Source organism: Stenella coeruleoalba, assembly GCF_951394435.1.
Source record: "Stenella coeruleoalba genome assembly, chromosome: 18".
NCBI classification, from domain to species: Eukaryota; Metazoa; Chordata; class Mammalia; order Artiodactyla; family Delphinidae; genus Stenella; species Stenella coeruleoalba.
The window spans coordinates 32,221,558-32,248,409 of record NC_137164.1 but is presented as its reverse complement, the minus strand read 5'-3'; the positions used below and the strand labels follow the sequence as shown (position 1 = coordinate 32,248,409).

Below are 26,852 nucleotides of genomic sequence, written 5' to 3'. Positions count from 1 at the left end.
AACGTGATTTTTTTTAAGTTCTCTTTTTAATGTCAAAATGTAAAATGAAACCTGTACTCCTAAAACTGGAGAGTATATTTGTGATTTATTCTAGTGCTGTGTATTCCAACATATTGCGAGAGTAGCTTCAGTTTTTCATTCTAATCATTCACTTCAGTTCATCTCATATTTTAGACTCTGAAATTAGAAATATAGTTTCTTTCTTGGCAATGAGGGTGAAAAATGAATACATTTTAGAAAATCTTCAAGATACCTTGATAATCACCTTGTTCTGGCTTCCTACTTTATAGAAGTTGGGGTCTAAAGAGGTGAAAAAAGACTTTCCAGTGTTATATATTAGTGGTATTGTAACTTTAAGATTTTTTATCAAGCTTTCTTTTCTCCTGCTCTTTCCTTCTACCATTAAATTATCATTTTGAGATTGGTTACACTCAGCCATCATGATGATATTTTAAAGTAGTATTTCATTTTTTTTTAATATATAAGATTATTTTTTTCCTGCAGCTTTCAGCTATATTATTACCAACTTCCAGGGACATGATGGAATTGTATTTGATATAATTTTGAAAATTTGGATTGGATAACTAAAGGACTATGTCTACATACTATATTTGGCATGCTGTCGATGTTTGCTCTTAAACTCCTTCCTGTGTCTTCATGAACCCATTCTACTCAGCCCTTCCTACAGCACCTCCCCTCCTCCCTCACCCTCCATCCTGAACCCAAAGTTCACAAACTCAGAAGAAAAAAAAGCACCTTTTTCCTGTTCACAGCCTTATAATTTTTATTATGAAACTTTTAAATTTATTATCTTTAGAAAAATGCTTTTTTTTTTCCCAATTCTCCAGAATACTCTTTCCTCCTCATCTTGTTTTTCTCTTTTCTTTTTTTTTTAAATTTCCTTATTTATTTTCTTTCACCTGGTCACTCTGTCGTTCTCTTGATCCCTATTTGGCATAATATCTTCCATATGAGACACAGGAGAATTTGCATTACATTTTCAACCACAGACTACTTAGAGTTTTGATTTTTGCCCATCTTTTTTGACTCTTGAATGAAAAGCATAACATGTAAAATTATAATTTTGAAATATTCCCATCCACATTAAGCCTGAAACACATACAAACTTATGTGAAAATGTCTATTTAACGAGTAACCTTTTATATTGCATATCATCACAGAGATTTAAAACTATCCCATGTTCTTTCTAGTGATTGTCACAGAAGAATGAACTCAAACTTGCAGATATTTCAGGTTTATTTAAATAGCCAGGTTATGCCCGCCTTTGAAAACGAGAGTTCACATCAAAGAGATATGATTTACAAGCAGTGTGCTCAGAGGGATCAGAAAGTTAAAACAATTATATTCCCAGATACCAGGGCTAGAGGTTATAGTTTTGATTTTAAGACAGAAATGGATCACTTCCATTTCAGGACATGTCAACACAAACTTGACCTTGACTCTCCACATTCCATGCTGGATCATACCTGACTACAAATGGAATATAATGAGAAAGGGAGTGATGCTGTTGAAAACCATCTGCTATGGAAATATGAACAGAGCTTCATTACCTGTTGATTATGAATATTCCTAAAAATATTGTTTCAAGTTCTGGTTTGTGTTGTACTAACATTGTAAAATATAATTGTCTTGGTGAAGAAAGCAGAAAGACAGTTGAAGAAAAAATGAAAACTTTCTATATACTCTTTTTTGGGGGAGGGGGTGACAAATGGTAATGTTCTTCAACTTCACCTTTTTTTCCATATCAATTATTCACCATTTCCAATCTGGCTCTCCCTACTTCTCAAACTCCTGCCCATCCCCCAAAAGACAGGAAAATTTGCTTAGAGTTCTCAACAATACTTGAGAGTTACCCAAAAAATGATGAACAGCATGGAATGCCTTGAAGTTTTCTGTTCTCCTTTCTGGATTAAAAGCTCAATAAGTTCACTAATTCATTAAAGAGTGATGTATTTTCAATTTATCAACATTGTATAAATGATATAAATTTGGTGGTTTTAGGAAACTGATTATAATTACCAGGTACATTTTTAAAGATTCCCATAATGCTGTTTTATTTTTATTTTTTTTATTATTATTTTTTTTGCGGTATGCGGGTGTCTCACTGCCGTGGCCTCTCCCGTTTCGGAGCACAGGCTCCGGACGCACAGGCCCAGCGGCCATGGCTCATGGGCCCAGCCGCTCCGCGGCATGCGGGATCCTCCCAGACCGGGGAACGAAACTGCGTCTCCCGCATCGGCAGGCGGACCCTCAACCACTGCGCCACCAGGGAAGCCCTGTTTTATTTTAAAAGTTATATGCTTAATGTAATTGTGTATATGTCAAAGACGGGCTGTTATCTTGAGGTAAGCTAAACTGCAGATTCCTACAAGACTTTTCTCTTGTAGAAAAGCCTTTACTTATTGACTAAACCTAAAGTGCTAATCATTTCTAGATGCAAAATCATCACAGAGTCATAAACAAGGAAGAGTCAAAGGTTGGGATAGCCTTTGCACCCAAATAGGGCCAAAGCTTGCCTTTTTATTTGTTTTCACTATAGATAGACTTGCTGTTAGCTCTGTTTCATCTTCAGGTTCTATACACTGATATTGTGATTTCTAGCATTGTTTTCATTTTAACAAAAATCAGTTAAAACCCTGCAGTTATGTTACTTGCCAGTCAGTTTACATTTTTCTTTTATCCAGTTATGTAAATTCATTCATTTGACTCATGTGAATTACAGAAGTATTCTTTTTAAATAAACATTCAAATTTGATACAATCGATAAAGTCACTAAGGTTGTTTGCATTATATAATCAACTTTAATTCCAAACAAGAATTATGTAAAATAGTAAACAAACAAAATGCAGCTTACCTGGACATCTGTGTTTGTTTACATTATTTCTCTTTGGTAGAAAGGCAGTGTTCAAAAGTAACACATCCAAAATGCTAATAACCAATGTCAATTAAAGACCAAATAGAATGTATAAAATATAACATATAAATTAGAAATATGTTCTACTTTTGTCATGTATTACATACAACTATCCAGGGTTCTATGTCCTATAGAGTATGGTATACAAATATAGTATTCAGAAATATGTGAATATCCATTAAGTTGTACATCCTTTAAGCTTTCTTTCAACCACTAAACCATTTGCTATGTCTATATTCTTTCCAGGTTTCCTGTAATACAGAGTTTCGTATCCACTTTTATTTATTTCTCCCTTGAAATTGGAAGTAAAATTCTTTAATCCTGATATTATCTCTATTCTTTAAAAAGCAGTCTTAATGCAGGTGTACTAGACCTGGGTACTTTTATGGTTCTAAGGGTTTAGTCACTCATCTGTTATTACTGGTAATTCAGAATCTTAAGGTATCTCCCTGAACTAATTCTCCCTGCAGCCCTTCTGACTCGGGCATTGGCCAGTTTGAGCAGGACAGTTCTCAGGTGTTCCAGAGCTGGCCCTGTCTATGCCTTGTAGTCTAGTAGTGGTGTTGACATGGTGGTGGCTGGTACCTTTTAGAACTGATATCCAGTGCTGTGAATTCAGGACCTAGTAGTTTAATGCGATTATTGACTTGTTTTGTGGCTGATAGTGTATTTATATGTCCTTTGTTTTCCAGGGGATTTTGGCATAAGGAAAACAATAGCCCATCAAAAAGTCTGAACAAGCTGTCATTTAATGTTGAGAGACTAAGTGTTCTAGTCAAATGGTATTTTGTTATTTTAGAGGAGCATTCTGGGAGGCGGTTCATCTCTATGTCTTTCTGTGTGACTTGAAATGAATGAGACCGTTTACATGCTAATTTTATTTGTTGGTTTAGGTTTTGGGCAGAAGACACTGAGTACTAACTGATGTGCTGAACTTGAAATATTCTTTTCCCTGGATAGTCCAGGACACAACTTTTTGCTGAGAAATTGGTTCATATTTAGCATGTCCTTGCCTCATGCTTTATTCAACTTAATTTTCTATCAATAAGATTTAGAAATGAAAATATTCTTCCTAGAAACTCTCACTCATTGGATCAGTTACCTGTCTCTTTTCTTGGATTCTTCCCTTCCCTCTTTAGCCCCAGAACCTTCTCATTTATTTCCCCAAAATATTGCCTACTTACCAAAAGTTGGTTCCCATTGTGTAGAACCTGATTTTAGTTACGTGACTGTATTTTTTATATTAGCAGTGATCTTCTGATCAATAAGCCATTAGGTAAAATCACTGTGCTCACAGTAGCATGGTTAACTGTGTGAGAAATAAGATATGTAAATATTCAGTGGGATCACAAGATTTAGCTGAAGTTTACAAAGAGGCCTACAATTTGCATTTGAAACTTGGTGTACTAGACTTTCTTTGATTAAAAATTCTAGGTTTTTGAGTATTTGTTTCCACATTATTTAGTTCTGTTAAGCTGCCAATTCTTCAAAGGAATCATAATGTTTATAGGAAATTGAATTAAACAATGTTCTTTTTGTGTACTGTATTTTGATCTACCACCATTTGGTGTCACTGCAGGGCAGGGCTTTTAAACTTTGTGCGGTAGAGACCTCCTGTTTTGTTTTTTTTTTTAATCAAAAAATGTTGTAGGAAGTTCATGCAAATTTCCCTGCATTAAAAATGCCTCATTTTAAAATACACCTAAATATTCGTGTTATAAAACATTTAAATAGCATATAAAAATATTGAATACAATGTAGAAGCTCCTTGTATCTCACTACCCACTGCATCCCATATAAATGATCATTTTTAACATTTTGTTGACTTTCCGATCCTATTTCTTTATATTTACAAATGTATGCATGTTCATATGCACATTGTTCTGAAAGTTTTCACCGTGAAATATGTTTTGGAGGCTTTTAGTTTTATAATGTGTTGTTTTGAAATTCCTATGTGGTATTTCATGGTCCCTACTATGACTTTTTCTGTAACTATTCCCTTAATGAAGGATAGTTGAAAGAAAGCTTCAAGGACGTACAATTTAATGGATATTCACATATTTCTGAATACTATATTTGTATACCAAACTCTATAGGACGTAGAACCCTGGATAGTTGTATGTAAGTAATACATGACAAAACATATTTCTCATTTACATGTTATATTTTATATATTCTGTTTGGTCTTTAATTGACATTGGTTATTAGCATTTTGGATGTGTTACTTTTGAACACTGCCTTTCTACCAAAGAGAAATACTGTAAACAAACACAGATGTCCAGGTAAGCTGCATTTTGTTTGTTTACTATTTTACATAACTCTTGTTTGGAATTAAAGTTGATTATATAATGCAAACAACCTTAGTGACTTTATCGATTGTATCAAATTTGAGTGTTTATTTAAATAGAATACATCTGTAATTCACATGAGTGAATTGAAGATCCACATTACTTACTTAAAGGAACGTTCTGTGTTTTGGGAGAAGCTTGGTTCTTTGCACATAATAGGAACGTGATAAATAGCAGTGGATTAAGTCTTTCGTTTGATTGTGTGGAACATCTTGTAAAGTTGTAAAATAAGCAATGAAATGCCACTGACCATCCCTCACTAGCTCCCTAAACTGCTTCAGTTGCTTCCCATAACTTTTACATGGATGTCTAAAATTTTTAGAATAGCATTAAAGTTTTAAAAACAAACCAACAAAACTTCATTGAGCTATAATTGACATACAGTAAAATGCACATATTTAAAATTTGCAGAATTTGATTAATTTTGACATAAGTACACTCATGAAACCATCACCATAATTAAGATAATGAACATACCGATCACCCCCAAGTGTTTCCTCAGACTTCTCCATAATCCCTTCCTTCCTAGCCACCCAGTCACCCAGCATTAGGTCTTTAAGGAGGCAATCCCTACCCCGTCCGCTGTCTTACTTTCTCCTTGTGCTTTGTCTTTCCTCCACAACTTGCTGTGCTCTCAAGGCACCACACTCAGGGCTGTCAATAGGCTGCTTTTCCTTTCTTTTTGCTTTGAGGAAGCCCTTTCTGGAATTCTTTCCCTAGCATTTCTGTTATTCCCTGTAGAATTCAGGATCCTGCCTCTTTGCTACCATAATGCCCAGTGTATATATCTAAATGGTTCTTATTACCCTGGAATATAGTCATAGTATTCATGTATGCTTGGAACTTCTTGACATGGTATACTACACAGACACATCATAATTGTCCAAAGTCCATAGATTACCTTAGGGTTCACTCTTTTTTTTTTTTTAACATCTTTATTGGAGTATAATTGGTTTACAATGGTGTGTTAGTTTCTGCTTTATAACAAATTGAATCAGCTATACATATACATATATCTCCATATCTCCTCCCTCTTGTGTCTCCCTTCCACCCTCCCTATAGGGTTCACTCTTGGTGTTGTGCATTCTGTGGATTTGGACAAATATATAATGACATGTATCCATCATTATGGTATAATACAGAGTATTTTTTTTAAATCATATTTTGAAATGAAAATGTTAGATACTCTTGAGATAGTTTTTCTGTTTTTGTTTGTTTTTGTTTTTGTTTTTTTGTGGTACGCGGGCCTCTCCTGTTGCGGAGCACAGGTTCCGGACATGCAGGCTCAGCGGCCATGGCTCACGGGCCTAGCCGCTCCGCGGCATGTGGGATCTTCCCGGACCGGGGCACGAACCTGCGTCCCCTGCATTGGCAGGCAGACTCTCAGCCACTGCGCCACCAGGGAAGCCCTGAGATAGTTATTTTAATTTTTGTTAAAATGGGTCTCCAGACAATTATTTCTCTGGGTAAGAATGGGTTAATTCAAAAGTAGACCAATTACCCAACACTTTTGGGCATAAAAGTATAATTTCACGCTTTTTTTCAAAACAGAATATAATCACCCTATATGATTCTGCCACCTAACTTGTAGACTTGTCACAGTATTCCACTTTTCTCCTGGTACCACACCTACGTTGGACCTTTTCCTGATCCTTCTTTAACTCAGAAGGCTATGGTGTTTAAGTCTGTCAATACTCAGGTACTCAGTGGTTGTATATTCTAAAAAGTGTTGAGGAAATTGTGATTTGGTATAAGAATCACAGCTTATTGAAACAATTTAAGAAAAGACTGATCAAGATTGGTGAGGGACCTGAAAGAAGATGTCCACTGAGCCATCGCTTTCCCATATTTAAAATATCCATCTCTCTCATTCCTCAAGTGCTGATTATTTTGAGTGCTTTGCAAATGTCCAGACAAAAAATCATTCATGTTTCACAGAATTATCACTTTAAAACTTAACAAAAGACATGGAATTAGTGCAATACAGTGTCTTCTTCAAGGACCCACTTTGGCTTCTTATAATTACTATTTCCTTTACTCTTTAATAATTCATCTTCAGTCTTGTCTGTCAGTGGCATAAATCTTGCCAGTCTCTCCTCCTGGAAAATATGAAGTTCTGTTTGTCTTCAGTTGCTGCTTTTTGGTACCTGTCCAGTTGTCCCAGGTCCTTCATATTCCATGATGTTCTAGATAGCACTCTGGCAGTCTCATCTGCAAATCTACCCAGGAGGACATTTGTTTAGAATAATAAACTGTTATAACTCTATCCATAGCTATTTAAATCTTAGAGGTCTGCTTCTCTTAAGATCACAAACGTTCAGCTGTTGTTCAGTTATTCTTGTCACTTTGCTTTGCAACCTTCTTGACATGCTTCTACCAGGATCCAGGACTTAATATAGGCTCACTAGCGCAGATGGCTTTTCTTCCACCTAGTTTAGGGCTTATTAATTTAGCTTGCTTTCAATTGTCATTGATCTGTAGCCTGAAATTCTTCAGACATGTAATACTTCTGTCATTTTCCTTATGATCTGATTTCTGCTTTTCATCTCCTTTAGCAGCCTAAGTCAAAATGATCACAGTGCCATTTGAATTTTTAGTGAAACTTATAGAAATTCTGTTGGTTTAAGTAGTTAAACATCAGTTGTCAGCTAATGTCTGTTGGTTTAAGTAGTTAAACATCAGTTGTCAGCTAATATCTGTCTTGCCCATCGTAGTATTTTCTCTGAAGATCTTTTCTCTCACAGATTTCTTCTTAATTCTGTCTACATATGACACAATGGGGGTACATGTTGACAGAACTCTTAAAAGGCCATTTACACCTTTTTCTTTACATGTTTAACAGGTAGTATAAAATGTGTAACAGATTTATCGATTTAGGCAAATATACTGAAATTCACAGAAAATTAGAGGCTTTTTTATGGTGGAACTTAACATAGCTTCACTGCTGATAGATTGAGTATATTTAAGAACATCTCTGGTATTGATCTGTGTTCTCATTAGATGCTTCTGAGGAAATAGCTTCGGGTCCATTAGTGTTGCCTCAGCCTTTTGGTGTTACAGGGGTCTGGATTACCAGGTGTTTTATGGATGAATTTAGACCTTGAGATTATATTGGTAACTGTACTGCTGTCTCATGTGTTTTATTTCAATACCCGTCTCCTTGGCTCAGCAATGATTCATTTGTTTGTTCATTTATTTGGCAAATATTTATTGAACACCTACTGTGTGCTGGGCATTGCTCTGGACTCTGAGTTTGTTGCAGTGAACATGTCTCTTACTCCTTCTTGGTCTTACATTTTGGTTGAGTATAGTAACAATATACACAGAAACAAAAACGTGATGTAATATCAAGTAATACTAAGTACTCCTCAGGAAGTGGTGGCATGAGGGCGGTGCATACGTGTGAGATTAACATGGCTGGGGAAGGCCTCTCCCGTCTGAGCAGAAGCCTGTGTGGCTGTCTTGGGAAAGCATGTTATAGACAGAGGAGACCACAAGCGCCAGGCTTTGAGGGATATGTGAGTGTGACACAGCTGAGGCTGGAGCTGTGGCAAAGTGAATGAGGGGGTGTGGGAATAGGAGGGGACATCAGAGAGATGCCACCAGGACCTTGCAGCCATGTTGTGAGGCCCGTGGACATTATCCTGAGAAAGCCATTGGAGAGTTTTAAACAAAGAAGTGAAATTATCCTATCTGTGCTTTAGATTTAGATCAGATTGATTATTCTGGCAGCTGTGTGAGGAACAGATTGCGGGCTGGGGGCGTAAATTGAAGGCAGTGGCCAGTTAACATGTTATGACAATGATTAAGGTGAGACATAGTGGTGGCTTGACAGGCTTGATGGCAGTGTCTCTGGTGAGAAGGGCAGATTCCAAATCCAGAAGCCGGGATTTCTGACAGATTGGATTTAGGGTATGAGAGGGAGTCAAGGATGACTCCCAAGGTGCTTGGCCTGTATAATTTGAAAGATAGGAGATCCTGTTTACAGAGAAGAGGAAAAGACTTGTAAGAGAGACAGACTTTGGGAGGGAAGATCACTTAAAACACCTATAGACATCTAAGTGGACCTATGAAATATGTAGTTAGGATGTAAACTGGGAGTTCAGGGCTGGAGGCATAAATTTGGGAGCCAGTCATGTACATGTGGAATTTAAAGCTGTGGGACTGGATGAGATCAGCCAGGGAGTGAATTAGAAATGTAACACAGGAGACAGTGAAGGGTAAGGCAAAATATGCAAAGCTTACTGGTTTTCTCAATCTTCTCCTTTGAGAGACTCATCGTCAGCAAGGTTTTGTTTGTTTTTGCTGCTGGTTACCACCTCTCTGAGGAAAATTGCAATCCATGGTCTAGGGAATTGTACAAGGTGATTTTATAATGTGACACTATTGCAGTTTGTTTCAAAAACTAAGCATGAGGAAGGGTGAGAGGGCTGTTTGGCATTTGTGGAATATAATTCATCAGGGACCTTTGGAAAGAAGCTAGTGGTCATGAGAATGTGTATCTGTGGAAAGGAAGAAAAGACTACTTTTGCCTCTAGATTTTGCTCTCATATGAAAGAAAATGGAATGATCTCTAATATATCATAATAATAAATGTATAGCGCCTATATTATGAACTAAGATAAAGTTAAAATGCCAAAAGTGTGCAGGCATATTTTGTGATAAAGTCTTGTTTAATCAAGGGATTGAGTTCATTTAGTTCAAATCTACATCAAAATAGTAATATCAAATCCTGCCATTAATGGAAAAAAATCACTTACATACTACCAATTGTGTTCTCTGTAGAGTGGGAGGATAAGTGGAATTGAACTCTGAATGAATTCTCTTATGAGCTTTTGTTACCTTTGTTCCCCTGAAATTAGTAGAATGTCAGCTATATTAAATAACTTTGCAATTCTTTAATTTATTAGAATGAATAAAAACACAGCATGATCAGAATGATATGCTATTTCATTGAGTTGCCAACTCTAGTGAATTTCTCAAAAACTGAATTTTCAATTGTGATTTATATTGATCTTACCCCTTTTTTCATGTGGTGGCAAAAGGTACGCAATTTTGTTTGTGTTCTATCTAACATGAAAGTAAAATGTAAAATGTTGTGAAATAATTTGATAATATTAAGAAGTGATATCTATGTCAACTTATCTATATCACAGTCTGTTCTTAACACAGCAGCTAGTGACATAAGGCAGATAATCTTCTGTCTCTACCTGTAACCTTATACTGGCTTCCCACCTCAGAGGAGGAGCCTAAATGCTTGCTATAGTTGACAAGGTTCTGCATATGTGCCCCTGCCTCGCTGTTTCGTGCCTCATTTTCTACCACTCTCCCCTAACTCAGCTTTAACCACGTGGCCTCTGTACTGTTCTTCAAACATGCCAATCACATTCTTGGGAGGTTTACATTGGCTGTTTATTCTCCTTGGACTTATTTCCTACATATATCCAAATGGCTTGCTTCCTCATGTCCTTTTGATTTTTCTTCCTATGTCAACTTTTGGAGGTCTTCTCTGAGTACCCTATTTGAAATTGCCCATAACACTTCTTTTCCTCTTCCCTGCTTTATCTTTCCCTCAAGCATTCATTACCTTCTCATTTACTATATTAAGTTCTGTCCATTAATCTGTCTATTAGTTTATCATAAGAATGACCGTGATCATGGCAGGAATCATTCTCTTAGACACCTACTGGTGAATTTCTAATGTCTTGAACAATAGCTTGCATGTAATAATCACTAATAAATATCTGATAGATGGATAAATAACTTTCCCTAAGGTGCTTTATGGTTTATTTTAAATACTGAAAAACTAAAACCATTTAGCTCTTGGCTTACTGAGACTTGCCATGCCACATGTTCCTAGTACTGAAACACAAATCTGGGTTAAAATGACTTTGTCTTGGTATTCCAGGTTCCTTCAAATATCCTCCATTGCATTTCTGGTCTAATTAGACTTGGGTTTGAATTCTTAAAGTACCATATACTGGCTATAAAATTTGGGGGAAGTTTCTTAATACCCCTCAATTTAATTTTCTTTATTTATAAAATGTATGTGAATTTAGAGCCTATCTCATTAGGTTGTAGTGAGATTTAAGGGAGAGCGTGCATGTGTGGAGTCAATAGTGAATAATAAGTGCTCAATTCTGTTAGCTGTTTCATACCCTCCTCTTTCTCAATGATTTTAATCACTCCACAGTGTTTTCTAATAACTCTCTTTGACCATTTTTTTAGATCTCCCAGACTTTTTTGTACTTTGACTTTTAAATATACACAATTTAATGTCCAAAGCAGCAAAGGTCATGGGTTAGGAGTGTGGCCTAAAGGCCAGTTGTGACTCATGAGCCATCTCAGTTATGATCAGCTTTCATGACTTCCAGGTCTCATGATGAGATATGGTGCTGGAGTATTTATTTTCTGTTCGTGGGACCAGTTTTCAGGGGGACAATTCAAATTACTGAAAACCTGATTAGGATGAACGTCTCGTATTAGTGGCACGTGTTGGAGCCAGAAATAACCTCTAGCTCTCTGACTAGGTATATCCAACTGAGGGTCTCTGCCTTAGGAATCTCCTGAAATTAAAATCACCCAGTTGCATACAATAATAGCTTGATGATTATTATAGAAGGTGTGCTCAAGGACCAAAAAATACTCCCAAATTCATTTTAATTATCTGAGATATTATAATATAGGAGGTTAACCTTCCGCTTGTAAATCATGTCATGCAATAGGAGAGCTAGAGGAGATTAAAAACTTACTCTACATTAGTTTAGTCTGATTATTTTTTAATATGGTTTCTGAGACTTATTACACTTAGAAGACGAGAGTTTGGATAATAGGAGCAAGGAGAGAGATTAATTTTGGAGTTTCAGGTCAGTGACATAGGTATTGTATCAAATTAGCAACTATACCACAGTCAAGTAATTACATGACAATTACATTATTTGGCTTTAGTGATGCACAGTTCACAAGGTATATTTGTATACATTGACCTGGTAGATCTATCCCTCTGATACGACAGCCTCTTAGGCTTATAAGAACTGAAACTCATATAGAAGAGGTGACAACCCAGGACCCCCCCCCCCCCCCACCTCATAAACAGAAGAGAAGGATTCAGACTCAGGATTTCTGACTCCACATTTCCATATTTTATTTTGTTTCCTCCATACCATGTTGCTTCTAAATACAAGGTTCCTGATCTATTGGTAAAGAATTGTATATATACGAGAGGTGGGAAAGGCTAATGAATGCAAAGGGAAGGTTTTTAAAGGTAGACTTTAGCCTACATTACACTTGTGCTCAGGACTAGTCCCATCCCTGCTTTTCTTTGTAGAAACTAAATGCTAACCATTTTTTATCTTTAGAAACTCAGGGCCCAAATGGGAGGGAAATCTTCTGTCCTTCCCTTGAAGAGCCTGGAATATAAACTGCCTTATCTGGCTCCATCACTCTGTGAGCACTCACTTCACTTGAGAAGCCTTCTCCTCATTTTCTGTCCCCTAGTTGACAGGGAATTGGTGTTAAGAGCCCTTGAAAATATCTTTGGGATACCCAGAACCTCAACTGCGTAAGTTTTATTCATTTTAATTTGCTTGTGGCTCCTGGCACAGAGGATGGCGGTGTTTCAGTCCTATGTTTATTTGGTTCTTTACACACTTGTCTGGGCTTTAAAAACTTTTTTTGTTGTTGCTTTTTGGTTCTTTTCCCTCTTTGCTTATATTTTTATTTTGTATTAAATTGTATGTTTCATTAAACATCCTTATCTTCCATACCAGACTTGGCTCTTTTGAAAGGATAAATGTATTTGTTTTCTTTTCTCTAACATTGGGTCAAGTTTCCTGTCCTGAAACTTAGCTATTATCCGTTATTAATGCTATTTTTCTTTCTTTACCAAGAATGCCAATTTTGTATCCAAGTTGACATATTTATTTAAGGAATAAGATGGGGAACAAAGTAATTCTTTTCCCCTTTAGTGAAAAGCTAAGGTTAACTTCCATACCACCAATATCACTGCTACCAAATCATTTGACTTTTATTTTTGTCCGAATTCCCATCTGCTAGAAATATCTAATTCTGAGTGTGTGTATGTGTACTGTACCACTTATTGACTTAACGTTATTGACCACCACTGACTTACATTAATATATTAAATAGTCAATTCAGTATAAATTGTAATATGTTTGAGTTCTCATAGTTTGTGGCTTTATGCTGAAACTGATTGGACTAGTATTCTGTCAATGTTTTGTTCATTGGTGTCACATTATGGGTTTCATCCTGTAGAAAGAAATTCAGGATTTTTGAGCCCACATTTCCATATTTTATTTTGTTTTCTCCATACCGTGTTGCTTCTAAATACAAGAGTCCTGATCTATTGGTAAACAATTGTGTATATACGAGAGGTGGGAATGGCTAATGAATGCAAAGGGAAGGTTTTTAAAGGTAGACTTTAGCCTACATTGCATTTTTGCTCAGGACTAGTCCCGTCCCTGCTTTACTGAAGTTTTGTGCTATGGGCAAGTAGTCTTTCAGTCCTCTTTTATCAGTGTTTACTTTGTAAGTAGCTCCACTTGGAACTACTCACCACAGTAAAGCACCTCAGTCATTCTGATCAATTGAATGCTGGTATATTCTGAAAGGATTTAAGGTTCCAGTAGTTTTGTATTATGGGTTTCCTTGACACTATCGTTATTTATGCTTTTTCTAATTTCTGACCCAGAATTTTTTGAGGCATTCTATATATATATATATATATATATATATATATATATATATTTTTTTTTTTTTTTTTTTTTTTTGCAGTATGCGGGGCCTCTCACTGTTGTGGCCTCTCCCGTTGCGGAGCACAGGCTCCAGACGCGCAGGCTCAGCAGCCATGGCTCACGGGCCCAGCCGCTGAGCGGCATGTGGGATCTTCCCGGACCGGGGCACAAACCCATGTCCCCTGCATTGGCAGGCGGACTCTCAACCACTGCGCCACCAGGGAATCCCGAGGCATTCTGTATTTTGAATGCAATTAAGAAGAAACTAGTTCAGTTAGCTTCATGACAGTCCTTTCCTTTATTGCTTAATTGTCTGTTTGCTATTTTGTTCTCATTCTATTACTTTATGCACTCTTTTTGCCTTTTTTTTTTTTGCTTTGCTTGTTCTTAGCCTCTTATTTCTTAGTGGATTTTTATAATCTCCTTTGGAACTCTCATTCTGACTGTTGGCTTTAGTAATTACCTCTTTTGCCAGTTGAAGACTACTTTTTCCCCTCAACTTTAACCACCCCAAAATTCAGGTTTCCATGTTTTTTTCTAACCACGGGTCTTAGCTGTAGCCTAATCCTTTGTTAGTTATGTGCCTTGTCTAAATTCTGCCTTCACACTTTCCTTTGTCTTACCACACCTTAGTCAGTATCCACATAATTCTCCCATTTTGCCTGAAGTGCAGATCACAGACCTGGGCCCTCTGGCATCTTCAGACAAAGCAATAGACATACTTTATTATGATGGGCAGAAGAGTTGCCTGAAAAATGTATCAGGGTGATTTGATTTGAACACTCCCAAAACGCACCCACCAAATCAATGGCTTGAACTGAAGCATGAACCCAAACACTGAATGAATTTCTGAAAGGCCATTGATTTGCTTTTAGAAGCCCCTGAATGAACTGTATTTGTCCTAATGTAGAAACAGAATAAAAACTGCAAGCAATCAATACTAAGAAATGCAGCAAGGTGTCATTCCTAATGGGTTTCAGTTTGGAATAAATACAGAAAAAGCTTTGCCATTAATATTCTGGTATTAGAGAAGGAGCAAGAATTTGTAAAATGGCATAGGAAAAAATAAAGTCGAGGCAAAGAGTAGATCATTTAAGGGTATTTTGAGGACAGTTATTATTTTAAAATATGACTCAGATAACAAATGTTACCGGAAAAGGCCCTCTTATTCTTTATTACTTTTGAGTAAGCTAATCTATGCCATAGTTTTTCCTGTGTCACTTTCTCTTACTTCCACTACCCTGACCCTGCCACCCTGAAGTACCACCCCAAACTTTAGTGCCCGCTAGTGAGGTCAGCTTCTGGAGATAGAGATAAAAGGGTCAGCTGGCTGGCATCGCATCCAAGGATCCGAGTTCGACTTTTTGATGTCCAGCTCCAACTTTCCCTTTTACTCTGTGACTAACCTTTACCTGGTCCACTGATTAATCTTGAACATGTAATTAATTAACCACTTGTGAGTTTAGGGGATTTAGCCAAAGTGCCTCTTGAATGTAAGTAGCTTGTTTATGGTATTTTAATGATTTCCCATAATCCCTCTTTTGTTAAATGAAATTCTGAAAGTCAGGCAGGGGTTGCCACGCCTAAGGTGCTTTTGTTTCATACATGTTAATGAATGGCAATGGGAAGACAAATTTAAAGTAGAATAAAGCATGGGTATTCATTTTAGAATAATATTGTTGAGAAAGGATAAAATCTCAGGGGTGGTAATGCTGGGTCAGCCCATCATAACTATATATTTTTGTGTTTGCCATTTGTTGATAACCTATTGTGTTTCAGGCCCTATGCCTCATGTTTTGAATACTCTGTCCTTTTCCACATAGCAGCTAGAGATCTTTTAGTATAAAAGTAAATGTGTGCTTCCCTGGTGGTGCAGTGGTTGAGAGTCCACCTGCCGATGCAGGGGACGCGGTTTCGTGCCCTGGTCCGGGAGGATCCTGCGTGCCGCGGAGCGGCTGGGCCCGTGGGCCGTGGCTGCTGGGCCTGCGCGTCCGGAGCCTGTGCTCTGCGGCGGGAGAGGCCACAGCGGTGAGGGGCAGAGTCTTAAAAGTAGATGTGATTATGTCACTTCCAGGCTTAAAATACTCTAATGGTCTGAAGTTTACTTTGTGTTATATTAATATAGCCAGTCCAGCTTTATTTTGATTACTGATAACTAATTTTTGTCCTTTTCCTTTTAACCTGCTGTTGTTACAGGCAGCATATTAGTTGAGTATTGCTTTTTTTTTAAATCCAGTGTGATGATTTCTCTTTTTTAACTAGAGGGACCATTTTCTGTTAATGTGGTTATTAATATGGTGGGATTTGAATCTCCCATCTTGTTACTTATTTTCTATTTATCTCATCTATTCTTTGGTATTCTTTTTCTCTTGGATTGAGTATTTTAATAACTTTATTTTTCTGTTGGTTAATTAGTTATTACTTTTTGTTTTATTTATGGTTGCTTTAGGGTTTACATAATATATTTTTAACTACCTTCAAAGGATATGATACCACCTTAAGTGTGGTGTGAAACCTCACAACAATGTTCTCCCATTTTGGGCTGTGTGCACTTGTTATCACACATCTTACCTTGGCGTATGTTTAAACTCATAACATTTTGTTATTTTTACTTTCAGCAAATCACTTGTCTTTTTTATCTACATACTCCAGCATTCTTCACTCTGTTGTGTACATCTTCCATCTGGAGTCATCTTTCTTCTGCCTGAAAAATTGCCTGTAACATTTCTTCCAGTGCTAATGAATTCTTTCAGTTTTTATATGTCTGAGGAAGTCTTTTTTAACCTTCATTCTGAAGTGTTTTCATGGGTATGAAATTCCAAGTTGATAGTTCTTTCTTTCAGCACTTTAAATATGTTACTGCACTGTCTTCTTGTTTGAATTATTTGGGCAGGAAATCTGCCATCACCCTTAACTTTGTTCCTCTGTACATGTTTCTTTTTTTCTCTGGTTGTTTTTGAAGATTTTCTTTATCGCTTGTTTTGAATAATTTGATTATGATGTACCTCGGGTGTAGTTTTCATCATATTTTTGTCCTTGGGTTTCATTGAGTTTCTTGGATCTGTTGGTTTATAATTCTATTTAAATTTGGAATTTTTTTAGCCATTATGTTTGTCAGATATCTTTTCTATACCTCCCTTCTCACCTCTATATCAGAGACTTCAGTTACACATATATTATTCTATTATTACATATATGTTAGGCTTCTTAAACTTGTTCCACAGCTCATTGATGCCCTTTTTATTTTCTTTTTCCTCTTTTTTCATTTTGGACATGCATTCCAGTTCACTAATCTTTTCTTTTATGGTGTTTAATTTGCTGTTTTTCCTATTTAGTCAGCTCAGATATCATAGCTTTCTGTTCTAGAAATTCAGTTCAGGTATTTTTGAAAAAATACCTCTCATGTCTCAGCTTAAAATCCTTGATCTTTCCTCAACCTTCTCAAACATATGAAATATAATAACTTTAAACTTTCCCGTCTAGTATTTCTATCATCTGTGCATTTGTAGGTCTGTTTTTATCAAATTTTTTCCTCATTGTTTGTATTTTCCTGATCCTTTGGGCTCCAAACAAAAATTTTACCATGTTGTACTCTAGATACCTTTGTATTCTTATAAATATTCTTGAACTTTGTTTTAGGAGGCAGTTAAATTACTTGGAAACTGTTTCAGACTTTTATGGCTTGTTTTTAAACTTTGTTACATGGTATCAGAGTAGCCTTGAGACTAGACCTTATTTTTCCCCACAGCTAAGGCAATACCCTTCTGAGTACCCTACTCAATGTCCCATGAATTATGAGGTTTTTCCACTCTGCCTGTTGAGAACAAATAAGTGTTCCCAGCTTTGTCTGAGAATCGGGCACTATTACCTCCAGTGCTTTTGACTGATTCGTTCCCCAGCCTTCAGTAATTTTCTCACATGTATGTGGTGGATACTACAGTTAAAGACATGAGCGGGAAACTCTTGAGATCTCTGGAGCTTTCTGTCTGTGCTACTCTTTCCTTTCTGATACTCTGTCCTGAGAACTCTAGCTGCCTTGGCATTCCCAGACTCTCACCTCCTTCTCAATCATGGACACCTCCTGCTCCACCTGGGTTCCTTCTTCCTGTGCTGCAGTTTGGAAACTCTTTCTAAACAGTAAGCTGGGATGGTCACGGGGCACACCTGTTTCCCCTTTCTCAGGCACCACCATCCCACACTGCCTGGAGTCAGTGCCTGAAAACTGTTGCCTCAGGGCAGCAGGGGGAAGGGAGATAAGTCCAGTCCCTGTTTTTCCATCTTTGGCCAGAAGGGGAATTTCCTTCTGGTCATTCTAACGGTTTCTACTTTCATTATAATTTGTAAGATAATCTTGTGTCTGTTTCTTCAGTCTCATATTTTTTTTTTTTTTTTTTGCGGTATGCGGGCCTCTCACTGTTGTGGCCTCTCCCGTTGTGGAGCACAGGCTCTGGACGTGCAGGCTCAGTGGCCATGGCTCATGGGCGCAGCCGCTCCGCGGCATGTGAGATCTTCCCGGACCGGGGCACAAACCCGTGTCCCCTGCATCGGCAGGCGGACTCTCAACCACTGCGCCACCAGGGAAGCCCCAGTCTCATATTTTACCACTGCCTTCATTGTCCGCTGTGTCTCAGCCACATTCGTTTTTTGCTCCCACCTCAGATTTGCACTTACTCCTGCTGCAACCTCTGCTTCAGCCCAGGTGCCACTTTCCTGTGGTAGGGCTCATCATCCTGGTGTCCCCCCCACCATCATCCTACTTATTCATGAGCACTTATCCTTAACTACAGTGATCCTGTCTATTTGTTTTATTGTTTTTCTGTCTTTTTCTCTCCCTTTCTCCATCTGTTTACTTTAGTACAGCCATCTGAACCAGGTCCCTGTCATCTTATTTTCAGTGTGATTCCCCAAGGCCTTAAACAGAGTTTGGTACATAATAAGTATTCAGTAAATACTCTGATACATAAATAAATGAGTAATTATATCTGACTCTCACATAACTCCAGAAATAGGCATTACCATTTCAGAGCTGAGGCAACTTGTTCACTCAACTAGTAACTAGTACCGCTCAGCTGTGAACCATAGTTTTATGACATTAAAGGATGTCCTTCATTTTTTATGGTGGCAGTCACTCTTGTGTGTTTGTTTGCTGTAGGTGCCCACTGTACTCGAAGTTGCTTTTAGCACTGGTTTCTGTATGCTTCATCACTGGAGAAAATTTATTTTTGACATTTAAAGATTAACTTGAGTTAATAATAAGTACAAATTACTTAGTATGTTTATGTAGGAGCTTAAATTATTGAGTTGTTGAACTTGAAATTAAGTTTTAGGAAATTTTGTCAGTTACTCCTTTTTCTTCTTTGGGATTTTAAATCTTCTAAATAGGCAACTAAAAAGTGGGGCATTGGGCTTCCCTGGTGGTGCAGTGGTTGAGAGTCCGCCTGCCGATGCAGGGGACACGGGTTCGTGCCCCGGTCCGGGAAGATCCCACATGCCGTGGAGCGGCTGGGCCCGTGAGCCATGGGCACTGAGCCTGTGCGTCTGGAGCCTGTGCTCCGCAACAGGAGAGGCCACAACAGTGAGAGGCCCGCGTACCGAAAAAGAAAAAAAAAAAAAAAAGAAGTGGGGCATTTGAGTCCATAATAGGAATTATGGTTGTTTTTTGGTAGAGAAACATGATGCTTTCTAGTTAGACCATCTATGTAGTATTGAAATTTTATGGCACAATCTGCTTAATGTGTTTCATTTGCAAAAATGAAACAAAACATCATTATAGTCACATACTAATTACTAGCCATGCATCATTCATTTGAAATAAAGCCTAAAGCATTTTGTAGTTGTAAGCAAAAAGGTCTCTTATGATTCATCACTTTGCAAACAACATTGTTTTAAGGTTGCTTTTTAGATCTGAGTATCATCTAGTGCCTGAGAAGCATTTCCTGTATTCTGCAAATCTCATCATACAGGTCTCGATATTCTCCTCTAAGACTACTTTGGAAACATAATGGAAAAGGGAGACTGGACTAATGAAACTAAATTACTATAGAGTTAGGCAGTTTTATCGCAGTGGTGGCTTAAGGTGTAATTGTTGTAGATATAGACTGGCTTATTTTATATCTCATTCTTGACGCCATCTGGAAAGGTCTGTAAAGTGCATTTTTAATAAAGTTCAGTAAATACTATAACCAGTATTCTACTTAATGGCTCTCCCCATTAACACAAAGGTGAAAATTTGATGAAAATAACTTGTATGCATACTATATTTATATAGTCTCAAAGCATCTTCCTATAAGTAACATTAATTATATAGGGAATATGTTGTAACTTTACATTGATTGGAAAAACTGGTGGACATAACCTTAGCTAAATATTTATGTATTATATTATAGTATATATACACATATGTATTTCCTTTATAATACATATATGTGAAGAGGAAGAGAGAGAATATGATGGAGCAAATGATACAAAATGGAAACACTTGGTTAATCTGAGTAAAGAGTTTTTTGTATTCTTAGAACTGAAATTGTAATAAAAAGGTTTTAAAATTCCATTTACAGTAACAAAACTATAAAATACTTAGGAATACATTTTTAAAAAGCTGGGTAAACCACTAACAATGATAAAATGGATAAAATATTCAGGTCCTCCATTTTAAGGCCGTAGACAACCAGTAGAAGAAAACTGCAAGCTTTGGGAGAATAGAAACTGCATGAACTTGTGAATGCCCAGCTTTTGGTCGGGCGAAAGTTTTCCGATAATAGCACAGAGAGCTGGGGTTTGAGCAGAAAGTGTGGTTTTCTCTGGAGCGTGGAAGCAGGGATCAGAATTTATAGCAGCTGAAACAGGGCAGGCCATTATAGGGGAATGAACTGTGCAGAAAGGGACTCCAGTTTTCCTTGTGGGAGTCTCCCTGGAGTCTGTGCCTGGAGGCTGAGCTGTTCATATACTGAGCAAGATTTGCCTGATAGCACCTGCTGCACAGTGAGAGTAGAAGAGAGCTACTAGGGGTCCACATTCCTAGGAGGCGTTGGAGTTCTGGCCCTGCCAGAATAGAGATAGCTTCTTGACACCTCATTAACTTACTTGGTATTCACTCAAACAACTGGAAAGGTTATACCTTAGGAAAGAAGACCAACATCCTAAAGGAGTACCTACTCTAGACTCACCCTAAGAAAACCTGTAATCAAGTCTACAGGCTTCTCTGGGAATAATGAGTCCTACCAAGTTAGAGGGGCTAGAGAAACAACTCCCACTTTCCACAGAGCCACACTAACAAAGTGTGAGCTCAAGCCTATTAGGCCTCTAAATAAACCTACTGAGAAATTTAAGGTGATCACCCAATGACTGATTTGCCTGCTAAAACAAGAAGGAACATTCTTCAAAGGAATATTGCAACTCAAGAGGGGTTATAACATTTCATCATTTCATTAAGAAGTAAAGATTAATAAAATGGGATGTATTGTAAAAAACAGTCAAATAAACAAGACAGCCCAGGTTTTAGATTTCAAATGCAAAGACTTTAATGTGCATATTATAAATATGTTCAAAGAACTAAAGCAAATTATCTTTTAAGAATTGAAGGAAAACATGATCTTAATTAAGGAATCTTTGCAGGGAAATGAAAACTATAAAAATTTGCCATATGGGAATTCTCAAACTGAAAAGTTCAATAACTGAATTAAAATATTCAGTATATGGGTTAATAGTATATTGGAGATAAACAGTCTAAAACACCTGTAATTGTAGTCCCAAAAGAAGAAAGTGAGATTGTGGCTGGCAAAATATTTGAAGAAATACGGGCCAAGAAATGCCAAATTGAGTGGAAAATATAAACTTATGGTTCAAGAACCTCAGCAAAACCCAGTCAGGATAAATATAAAGAGAAAGACATTTTGGCACATTCTAGTCAAACTGCTGAAAGACAAAGACAAAGTCATGAAAGTGATTTGAGGAGGGGAAAACATGTAAGAAAACGAGAAGAGAGATTTAGCTGCCCTTGCAGAAATAATGGAAAGCAGAAGTCAACATTAGGGTGTATTTTAAATGTTGAAATAGAGAAACTGTAAACTCAAAATTATCTCTTTAGTAGATACTCTTCCCGAAATAGGGTAAAATAAATACATTTTTAGTTCTGTGAAAACAGAGAGTTTGTGACCATCAGACCTGCCCTACAAGAAATGCGAAAGTTGTCCTGCAGGCCAAGTGGAAATGATACTAAATGAAAAGTGATATCCACAAAAAGGAATGGAAACCATGTGAAATAATCAACGAACTATGTTTTCTTTCTTCTCATAATTTACTTAAAACTAATAATTAAAAAAATAACATTGCAGGATGAGGTTTATATGTATATAGAAGTAAAAGATATGATAGTAGCACAAATGATTGGGTAGGACAAATGGAATTATGCTGTTGTAACATTATACCACACATGAAATGAACCAGAAGGTGGGAAGTGTGAGTGAAATACTGGAAGGGGGAGGCAGGAAATGAAACCTACGAACAGGCACAATACTGACTTCATAGTCCCTCTAAGTAGACTACATAAAGAGGCATATTGGTAGTCCTAGAGCAGCCAGGGAAATATAGTAAAGAGATATAGTTAAGAAGCCAGTAGAAGAAATAAAATGAAATACTAAAAATTGCTTGATAAACACAAAAGCAGGAAGGGATAAAAGAGAGGTAAAAAGCAGAAAGGACAAATGGAAAACAGATACTAGACAATAAGAAAAGTAGCATAGCTTTGTATATTTCAGAGAATGTATATTTCAAGACAAATCATATTATAAGAAATAGAGGCATTACACAAGGATACAAGGAGTAATTTACAAGAAACAGTCATCTTAAATATGCATGCACCTAATAAAGAACATTAAAATTCATGAAGCAAAACCTGTAGAATTAAATGGAGAAATAGATAACTTCACAATCATAATGAGACCTTAATGCCCTCTTTCAGTAAATTCTAGAAAAAGTAGATCAAGAAACAAATCAGTAAATAATTAGAAAATCAAGACAGTTCTATCAACCAGCTTGTTCTAATTGGTATTTATAGAACATTGCCCATATAACTGCAGAATATACATTCGTTTCAAATACACATGGAACATTCACCAAGGTAGACTATATGGGAACATAAAATAAGTCTCAGTAATTTTCAAAAGACTGAAATCTTGTAGAGTATGTTTTCTATGTAAATTGGAATTAAATTGGACAACAATAATAGAACATCTCTCACTGTTTGAAAATTGGATAACATAGTTTTAAATTATTTATGGGTCAAAGAAGAAATAATTTTAAACCTAATGAAAATGAAAGCACTGAAAAAGAAAACTAAATTCTCATATTTCCATCAGGAATCAAAGAACGGAATCTACTACAGAAAATTAGAGACCCATATCATACATAAACATATATACAAAAATTGTCAAAATATTTTTGTATCAAATAGTGCAATGCCTAAAAAGGAGAGTGTGTCATTACCAAGCTGTGCAAGGTTGGTTTAACATTTGAAAATTAAGGTAGTTGACCATATTATCAGAAAATAGGGAGAAAAATCATATAATTATCTAGATACAAAATAAAAAGCATTTGACAGAATTGTATCTTGTTTATGATATATAAAAACTCTTAGCAAGTAGAAAAAGAAGGAAAGTTTCTCAACCTGATAAAGGACATCTATGGAAGACACGGAGCTATCCTCATACTTAGTTGGGAAAGATTAAATTCTTTGTCATTTATGATTGGAAACCAGGCAAGGATATCTATTTTTATCACTTTTCTGCATTATAATATATGTTCTAACTTGTGTAATAAAAAAAAATGAGATAAAAGGCCTGTACATTGGAAATGATGTAAGTGAACTTATTATCTATGTAAATACATAAGGAATCTGTAGTAAACTTTGTTAGAAGGTCACAAAATAGTCACTGTACCAAAATCAGTTGTATTTTTCTCTATAAGCAATGATATATCGGAAAGCACAATAAAAATAGTACTGTTTTCAATAGCATCAAAAAATGTAAAATACTTAAGGATGCGTTTCCCTGAACATACGCAAATTTTCTACACTGCAAACTACAAATTATTGGTGAGGGAACTTGAAGAAGTTGTAAATAAATGGTGATACATACCATGCTCCTGGAGTGGAAGACTCAATTTGTTAAGACCTCATTTTTCCCTCAAATGATCTATAGATTCGTAATACACATACGATACACATTCTCAATCAATCCCAGCAGGTCTTATAATAGTAACTGACAAGATATCACAAAAATTCATATGGCATGCAAAGGACCTGGAATGGACAAAATCAATTTTGAAAAACAAACTTGGAGGACCTAGACTACTGATTTGATATCAGGACAGTAAGGTTTTGGTTTAAGGATATATAAATGTTTTTCTCAAAAGTATAGAGATAGATTTACAAAGATACCATCAATTGATTTTTCAACAAAGACTTTAAGGCTAGTGAGTAGAGAAAGGAACTTCTTTGTACCAAATGATGCTGCGAAACTTGGATATTCTATTGACTAAAATGAATCTCAACTCCTTCATCACACCACGCAGAACAGTTAATGAGGGATGGAATATAGACCTAAATGTTCAAAGATAAAAGCTTCAAGAATAAAGCATAACATTGGCAAAGGGGGCGTAAAGTGTCATAAGCCACTTTGTAAAAAGTTTGACAATTTCTTGTAAGGTTAAGTATGCATTTACACTATACTATTTAGTGGAAATGAAAAGACTCATACGAGAATATTCATAATATCCTGTATTAGTTTCCCTGGGCTGCCATAACAAATGTCCACAACGTTAGTGATTTAAAACAACAGTAATTTATTCTGTCATATTTCTGGAGACCAAAAGTCCTACATCAAGCTGTTGGCAGGGTTGGTTCCTTCTGGAGACTCTGAGGAAGAATCTGTTCCATGCCTCTCCCTTAGCATCTGGTAGCTGCTTGTAGCCTTTGGTATTTCTTGACTTTTAGTATCACTCCAGTCTCTGCCTCCATCTTCACAGTCTTCATGTTGCCTCCTCCTGTGTGTGACTTTCTCTCTCCTTTCTTGTAAAATGACATGGCATTAGATTTAGGGATCTCCCTGAATCCTGCATGATCTCACCTGGAAATCTTTAACTTAATTACATCTGTAAATACCCTATTTCTACATAAGGTCACCTTCACAGGTACCTGGTTTAGGATTTATCCTTCCAATGCCTATTCATTCCAACCCACTACACAGCGCCAAACTGGGAAGAAACCAAAAAGTCCATCAACTTTTTGGTTTAGGAAAGAGGCTAAACAAATTTTGGTGTATTCTTGCAATGAAATATTGCTCATTCTTGCAATGAAATATTAATAAAAAGGAACACAGTACTCAATCATACTAACATGTGTGTGAATCTCAAAGTCATTTTATTGAGTGAAAGAAGGCGGACACCAATAGTGTTTCCTGAAAGTTTCATTTATATAAATTTCAAGAACAGGCAAAACTTAGTTATAGTGATAGCAATCAAAACACTGGTTTCCTATGTTAGGGTGGGGATCGTCTGGAAGCAGACATGAATGAATTTAAGACACCAGAAAGTTTCTGGGTTTTATGCCAGCTTTTTAATTCATCAGATATGAAACTTATGTGTTGAGTGTTTGCTAAGACTGCCAAATTAAATAAGAAGTCTCTCGCTCTCTAACTTTACCACTTTCAGATCCTGAGTATCTGTGGAACTCATTTGGACCTCCTGTGAAATCCTTCGTGGTCCAGAATTGATAAGCATTTGTAGACAAAGAGAAAGCATATCTGATGTCTATAGCTAATTGTCTATTTCTTGACTACCTGGAGGAATATACATTTTATCCTTTTTTTTTTTTTTTTCTTTTTGTATAATTCTTGGCTTTACCTTGCTCCTTTGGAAAAATGTAAAAAATGCGACTTTGGGGCTTCGCTGGTGGCGCAGTGGTTGAGAGTCTGCCTGCGGATGCAGGGGACACGGGTTCGTGCCCCTGTCCGGGAGGATCCCATATGCCGCGGTGTGACTGGGCCTGTGAGCCATGGCTGCTGAGCCTGCGCATCCGGAGCCTGTGCTCTGCAACGGGAGAGGCCACAGCAGTGAGAGGCCCGTGTACCACAAAAAAAAAAAAAAAAAAAAAAGCGACTTTGCCATAGCAAAGTACAAAAAATGTACTTTGCTGTTGTGTAGTTTTAAAAAAAATAATTTTAGCTTATGAGTTTTATTATCATAAGAGCACATTTATTTTAAAAATACTCTTGATATTCTAAGCACTACCCAGGCATAAGGCACTTGAATAGCTATGTTTTTGATGCCTTTCCTAAAGTGAAATGAACTTTTTTTTCTGAGAATTCTGGAGATTATGAAAATATTGGCCAGCTAACAGTAAAGGGAAGACATTTTTCATATAGTTTAATTAGAAAAATCAAGTTCAAAACTTTTTCCTAAGTGTCTTAAGTCTGTTGTTAGATCACCTTCCTTTCTCAGATGTCACTTTTCTCCCTCAACCCTTTGTTGTTTTCTCTAGTTTTGTCTTTCACAAAGATGCACTCGTTTTTTCAGTCTCCTTGCTTCTCACACCTCTGTTACGGGGAGTGGAAGAATTAGCAAATATGGAAATAAGAGTGGAGAGTGCAGTGTAATGGGACAACAAAAGTGGATCTGGAAACATACAGGGGTAGTTAGGTATACCAAGAAGAAAGGAAAGAAATATGAAGTAGTAGCAGGCAGAGCTCACAGCAGGGTCAACCTGTCTCCATAGTGATTTGTCTGATAACTACCATGGGGAAATTAAAGTCTCTTCCTACT

The 26,852-nt window shown here is 36.8% G+C and overlaps 1 protein-coding gene across 1 annotated transcript in view; it reads left to right on the top strand.

Annotated features, from left to right (window-relative positions):
- Positions 1-26,852, top strand: part of DIAPH3 (diaphanous related formin 3) — a 413,319-nt gene that overhangs the window by 265,668 nt on the left and 120,799 nt on the right.